The sequence below is a fragment of the Delphinapterus leucas genome, unplaced genomic scaffold (assembly GCF_059928025.1).
Source record: "Delphinapterus leucas isolate spDelLeu-1000000601 "Yukka" unplaced genomic scaffold, BTC_Dleu_Yukka2 spDelLeu_asBTCV2_sq80, whole genome shotgun sequence".
Taxonomy (NCBI): Eukaryota; Metazoa; Chordata; class Mammalia; order Artiodactyla; family Monodontidae; genus Delphinapterus; species Delphinapterus leucas.
In genome coordinates, this window is record NW_028322289.1 from 954,086 (window position 1) to 961,651 (window position 7,566).

The following is a 7,566-nucleotide window of genomic DNA, read 5'->3' on the forward strand; positions in this document are numbered from 1 at the left end:
TATTATAGGTGTACTCGTTGGCTAGTGTGGCCATTACAGAATAACAGACTGGTGGATTAAACAAGAGCAATGGATTCCTCTCAGGCCTGGAGGCAAGAAGTCTAAGGTCACGGTGTTAGCAGGTTTGGGTCCTTCTCAGACCTTTCTCCTTTGCTTGCAGATGGACGTCTTCTCACTGACTCCTCAGATGGTCTTTTCTCTGTGTTTCTGTGTGCATCCCTGGTTTACTTGTCTGTTCATTATTCCTCTTCTTAAGTGTGACAAAGACCCCTGACCACCCCTTTGCCAACAGGATCCTTGTAATTCTCTTCTCAACTAGTCTTGACCTGTGGGCTTCTGTGTTTATATGTGCATGACCAGTTTTTGTCAAGAGCCCTGCTAAGTGAGAATAATGAGAATCCCCTACCCTTGAACTCTGATCACCCGCAGTAGTTGATCAAAGCCATCAAACCTCCTATCACCCACACGGTATCTGATCACCCTGGTCTCCATTTAGCAAGAATCCTTTTGAGTCTATGTAACCAGAATCCCCTTAGCCTGTATTTCTTCTGTTAATAATTTCCAGTCCACTCCACCCCACCCTCTTCTTGGCCATAAGCCCACACTTGCCAGGCTGTATTTGGAATTAAGTGAAGTTTCCAAGGCTGCATCCCATGTGCAGCAACGAGTTTTGTCTTCAGGTTTCCGATGAACTTTATATTGGAAACATGAGTATCATTTTCAGCACCCATGGCCATATAACTCATGCCTGAATGAAGCTGATGTCTCATGTATATTTTCCCTAAGTCCACTCACAGCCACTTGTGCGTAGGGACACTAGACTGTTCCTCAGCCCTATGCCTGGGACTACTTTAAACAATCGCCAAGAATCACGGAAATGTGAAAAGCATGGCACTAATTTGACCCCAGAAAGTGCTCAATTACAGGACGGGAGTTGAAACAATTAAAGAGAGCATCACCTTGACTGACCTCAGCTGGGAAAATGTGTGTGTGTGTGTATGTATGTGTGTGTGTGTGTGTTAGTGCGCGCATGTGTGTTGCCTGATTCAAACAACCGGCCACATTTTTAATGTCTGTGAATGACCACAAAATGACAGTATTTATTTTAGGGTGCTCATAAAAGCTAGAAGTAGGTGAATTGGCAGATTTGGAATCTGTGAATAATGAGGATAATTGCATGTGCAGTATTGGAGCGCTCTGGCGTTAGAGTCTATAACACTGCCCGCTGCAGAATTCAGAATGCCTGTACAGGTTGCCTGAAAGCAGGATGGTGTGTCTCTTCCTTCCACATCTACAAAAACAAAACAACAATTAATACTGTTTAAAAATCTCATGTGCATTGTCAGGATATTTACACGTTTCACAAACTTCAGGCTGAAATTGAAAATTATGGTGAGCTGCAGGGTTTTTTTGAGCTCCTTTGAGAAAAAGATAAAGAAATGATAAACAACCTTAATTCTTGAGTATTATATGTGTCTGTGCATATGAATATATATATACACAGCTATAATAAAAATAAAAAGCAAATATGTATATGCACACAAAAATTTTTAGACACTTCATAATCCACAGCAATGAAACATTAGGATACAGTACAGAGTCTCTGGTAGAGGTCCTGGGCAGGAAGAGGAAAGCACAGGATCTAACAAGAATTCCCTCCCAGCCCATATATGCACCTGCTGCAGGTCGCAGCCCTGTACTTGTTGGGTCCTGTGCGACCCCTGGTGGTAACGGGCCTCCGTGCAGGGAGGTTTGTGTCTGGGCTCACACTGACTTCCCCTCACTGTGTCTCTTGCACAGTAATACACGGCTGTGTCCTCAGTTGTCAGGCTGCTCAGCGATAAGTAGACTTGGCTCTTGGAGGTGTCCGTGGTGATGCGGAGCCGGGACTTAAGAGTTGGGTTATAATATGCGCTTCCATCACTATCTATCCCCCCAACCCACTCCAGCCCCTTTCCTGGAGGCTGTCGGACCCAGGCTACTGTAGCATAGCTGGTTAATGAGAATCCAGAGAAAGTGCAGGTGAGGGAGGGGGGTCTGTGAGGGCTTCACCAGACTGGGTCCCGACTCCTGCAGCTGCACCTGGGACAGGGCACCTGTGGACAGAGAGAACCACGGTGACTCATGGGCTCAGATGCAGCTTCCCCAGGTGTTCACGTCTGAATCCCTGAGAAACTCACCTCTGGGAGCTGACACCAGGAAGAGGAAGAACCACAGTGGATTCATCTTCTTGCAGATGAGATTCCTGAAGCCCAGAAATTCTCTTCAAGCATGAGGAGAAACCTGAATTTAAGTGAACAGGTACTTTGTTTTTACCTTGTGGTCTAAGGGGATGTTTGCATAAGGGAGGGACCTTTTTATAAAAAGCAGAAAGTAGTGAAGGGAGGTCCCAGTCTCTGGGACTCCACCTGAGGACGCTGCTGACTGTTTCCTCAGAGAACTCAGCCGCCACCTGGCGTCCCCTCCCTATGCCTGGGGGACTCAGTGTCCAGGAATGAAATGATGCTGAAGGGCTAGTGAGGAAATCAGCTGTGCTCAAGGATTAACGGCAGATTTGGGCAGTAGACTTTAATCCCATGGATGTATATATTTCACATAAATACCCATCACACAGTCAGGGTCCTCCAAGATGTCAGACACAGACTCTTGTTTTTTCCTTTCTGCATTACCTCATGTTTATTTCCTGGATGTGCAAGTATTTGAGACAAACCATACATGTAATAATCACATTGAATTCAGACAGAGTGAGGTAAAATTTAATGTTTATCATAATTCACAAGGGACTTCGTGTGTCCCTTAACTTGGGTGAACATTTCTTCACCTGAAACAGTTTAAATGTTATCAAGAGTTACTCTGGAGGTGGATTTATTCATAACAACTAAACACACCGTGTATTTTGTGGACAAGGTAATCATTCTTGCTGAGATGGTCATGGATCCTAGCACTGCTGACATGGCCTGAAGCCTGACCTGCCTGTTTCCTGTGCACAACTGAGTGTCTGCAGGAACAGTGCGAGCTTCAGGGCTCCTTCCTTGCGGGTGGACGTTGAGGAATCCCCAGGGCTACCAAGGTCTAAGAACAGACAGCTCCTGGAAGCTCCTCAGGACTCCAACATGCTGGGCGGGTGACCTGGTCACAGTGCACAGACTCACTACTTCTAGAAGTGTTCATTTTTACTCTCCCTGTCACAGCCAGTGACATTGGAGCTCAGAGAACACAGTTCCCACTGCACTGGGTGAGAGAACATGCATGATTCTTGGAAGTAAACCTTCAAAGTGAATGGCTTGCAGAGTATGTGGGTGTCATGGTCAGAGGAAAGTCCTCACCTCAGGAAGCAGGTTCCCTTGAAAAGTCCACGTGAGAGTTTTCCTGAGTCCCTGAGTCACTGAGTCCTGGGACTGTGCCTGAGGTCATATAAGTAAATGGTGCTGGAGAGCAGAGCACAGCCCCATCCCATCTCACTGTGGGCACTGAGGATGTGGCCTCACCACCTGCATTTCAGTCTGCAAGGATGTAAACTGGGGATCACGATGGTAATGGTATGTCTGAAATTTATAGTGGGGTTGCCAGGGGTGCTGGATGTTGACATGAGTGTCATCAGTGATGTTACTTCTCCTGGGAACCAGAAAGACCAACGTGAGTCCCCATCACTGACTGACACCCTGTACATGTAGCGCTGGCTCCACTCCTGCCCTGAGAGGTCACTACTGTGGGTCTGGGGCAGGTCAGCTCTCCCTCAGCCCAGTGATTTCACCTGTACACTGACTGATGTCGAGCCTGCCGTCTGTGAGAAGATATTTACTCCATACTCTTTCATGAAGAGAGTACGATACTTCTTCTAGCTTGTTCTATAATATTTGCAGAGTAAATTCAATACTAAAGGATCTGCCTGCTTGAATGTCGGTAATAGGAGAGCCGAACAAAGTAATATGGGCAAGAATCAAAGGACAAGTCTGCACCCTGTTGTCAGGAACTGAAAATTGAGCTGATACGCCATGGGATAGGATAATGGAAGGGATGGCATCTAAAACCTAGAACCAGGTGGGCCCATTATTCACCAGGTGGAAGAAGGGCCTGCATTTGAACAGATGCCCCAGCATCTGACCTGTCCTTCATGAGCTGGTAGATTAGAGGAGATCCATCCAAATTCATGTTAACATAGAAGGATATATAACAGGTGTCTTTATGTTTCAGTGGGTGGGGATGTGTTGTTAGGGTCCATTTAACCCTAGGAAAAATGTGTTAGTTCACCAGAACTGAAAAAAGTTATTTTTCCTTTGTGGAGATAATTGGGGTCCATTCAGTCTGGAAACCAGGTCATATGATAATGCTGGAGGGAATATCTATTAGAGACGCCCAGTGGGTGATGGGAAAAAGAAGTGGGGAGATTTCAGTCATCTTGCTTTGCAGGTTACTAGTGATGGTCACAGCAAGAGCGCCTGACCTTCGTGATAAGAGGGAGAAGGGCTGATGGTGGTGGCTTCATGGGGACCACGTGGGCAGGTCCTTCTGATGGTTTCTGTGGTTTCCCTTATAAAATCTTGAGAGTATAAGCTCAGAATGAGTTGTGGATTTCAGGAACGTTGAGGACAGATGGTTTAGGTCATTTAGTATGTTTGTTGGAATCATTGAGAAAAGAAGAAGCAGGAAGTATACTTGGAAATGAGCAATGCCCTCGTGTGATATTAAATTAGTTGTCTTAGATGTTACTGAATGTACAGACATTCGCTATCCTCACATTTCATCTTCTAGGTCCACTTGGAATCCAGTTTCAAATGTGAGGGATGTAATGAAATATTTATTATGAAACAACAAGGTATCTAAAATTTAAGAAGTATAAGTCTAAGTAATGGAAATGTGTTACTGAAATTGTGATTGTCAAATTCTTCTCTGTGGCAACATAAATTAAAATTAATAATAATAATTCAAGGTATTGATTTTGTTTTCAACCATTGCTAAATCCATTGAATCATTCAAGTTATAATCATTCATAAACTCAGATGCATCATGGGTAAAATTTATTGTTAGGAAACGATCATTTTAACTGATGAAATCTCACTCTCTCATCAAGGATCTGTGTCTCTGTGGACACGCAGCACAGTTCTCACCAGCAACACAGGAAGGAGGGTACGTTGGTACATTTCTACTTTTCCAGAAGAGCATCTCTGACGAAGTCCCCCCTCTGTTTACCCATTCCATCCTTGTAGTATCTGAAAGAGGCCTTTGAGTGTACTGTGACATGTTCCCACATGAAGTTCCCATGGCTTAGGAAGTGAAAGTTTAACTTCACTTTTCATTGTAATAGAAACATAACAACAAGTAATTGAGAAGCAAAAAAAAATACATTTAAAATTTACCCAAAGGCAAGCTACAGATTGGCAGAAAATGTTTGCAAAAGACATATGTAGTATATGTGATTGTTATCTAATATGTAGCAAGAAGCCTTAAACTCAACAATAAGAAAGAAACAAAAGTCTTAAAAAATGGGCTAAAATCCTTAACAGACACCTGACCAAAAAGACAAAGAGTTCGCAAATAAGGCTGTGGGAGAACATATGTCACAGGGAAGTGCCGTTCCGAACAAGGACATATCCCTGAAAACTTACAAGAGTGGATCAGATCAGGACTCTGAGAACCTCAAACACCTGCAGGATGTGAAGCTGCAGGGGGTCCATTCACAGCTGGTGGGGATGCAGAACGGGGTGCACCTTGGGAGACATTTTGGGGGCTTCCTGCAAAACTAAACATACTGTTATCTATGTTTCAGCAATAGTGCTCCTTTGTATGTTTGTGAAAGACAGTAAGACTTTAGTCCAGAGAAAACCCTGCCCACGATGCTCAGTTAGCTTTATTGATATCTGCCGAAATTTGGAAAAAGCAACATGTCCTTTCATAGGGAATGATTAATAAACTGTGTATATCCAGTCAATGGACACTGAAATCTCATACCGATTTGAAGAAATATCGAATGGTGAGATGGAAACGCAAAGTAGAGATTCCAGAAGAACACACCTGGCAAGGTGATGTCAACAGAGTGACAGTGGCTGTGAGGACTGAGGTTCCTAAGAGGTTGTACAACGTGAGGCTGAAGAGAAGACACCTGGGACATGTCAGGAGGGAAATCTCCTCCTCTGCCCCTCTTGAGTTCCTGAGGCTGGGCTGATAACAAAATTGACAAAGACAGATTAACAGGAGAAAAGAAAAAAAATTTAACCATGTGCATGGACGTGCCATAGAAATGGACCCAGAAGTGACCAAAGCAGGCAGCTTTTATATTTTTAGACAAAATGCAATATTTGTGAGGAATTGGTAGAAGGAGGAAATGTGTGCTTTTGGTGCTCAAATAGCGAACAACCTAAGCAGGGTTTGGGCTTGCGTAGTCATTAAAGAAGGAGCAAGGTTTGTTCATAGAGACTTCCAGGCCTGAATTCCCCATCCCTGGTGATAAGAGTGTCCCTCTGTAAAGGAAAGCAGGGTCTGGCTGCTTGGTGCTGAAAGGCCAATAAAGAGGCAAAGTTGGTGAAAGGAAAGTTTGCTTTATTTTGGCTGCCTGCACCCGGGGGTGGGGGGCAGACTTCTCTCCAAAGGTCACCCAGCACTGAGCATCTGTGGGAAAGGGCTTTTATAGGCGGAAGGCGGGGCTACGGGCAGAAACGGCAGAGTCAGCTGTGACAGTCGTCTTGCAGTTGGTCATGAGGTGTTGTGATCAGCCTCATCTTGATTGATTTAAGTAGAGTTAATCTTCAGGTCCAGGGTCGGTTTGTTCTCATTTCTTGAGGCCAGTTCTTGGAATTGTGGCAGCTTATGTCATGGCTACAGTCTGGTCATCATGCAGTTAACTTCTTCCTCCTGGTGGGAGTTTCAGTATCTATAAGACGGCTCATGGGACATGGACAAGAATATTATCTGCAGCCCTTGAGGAGGAACCAAAGGTCCTTGATTTGCTTAATAACTAAACTATTAGTTTTTAGTCTTGTTGGACAGTTTTCCCTTCTTTCTGCATTTGCTCACTTCTCAGATTAAACTTATTCTTTGGCTAAATTGTTTCTACAGAAAAAAGGCAGGTGGAGAGCATGAGGTGAAGGACCGTTTCACTTCCACACCTAAATGGGGGAGAGCACCTTTCACATGGGAGGTTTATTTCTCATTTCAGGGTGATTTGGAGGAAATTCAGAGTGTCCCTGTAGTGGGCTCTGTCTTAAGTCACTTGGAGGCATATTTAGGGGTGGCCTACCCTGGATCCGAACACTCAAGGCCTCCTTTATTATTTTGTTTCTACATATGCACACCAAGCATGTGATGTAGGTATCGGTTTACCTGCATCTTACAGATGTGAAGCTAAACTGCAGCCTGGACTTGGCAGTGATGTGCTGGAGAGCACACATCAGGACACAGTGAGGCCTCCCGTCCAGGCCTGGGCGTCTCCACCCTGGTTATTTTTGCTCGTGCAGGGGTTCCTGGACGGAGGTGGGCCTGCATAGTGAGGCTGCAGGACTCTTCCTGGAAGGAGAAGCTGTGGGACTTTCCTGCATTTTAGTGCTCACGTAAGATGCTGTGGTGAAGAAA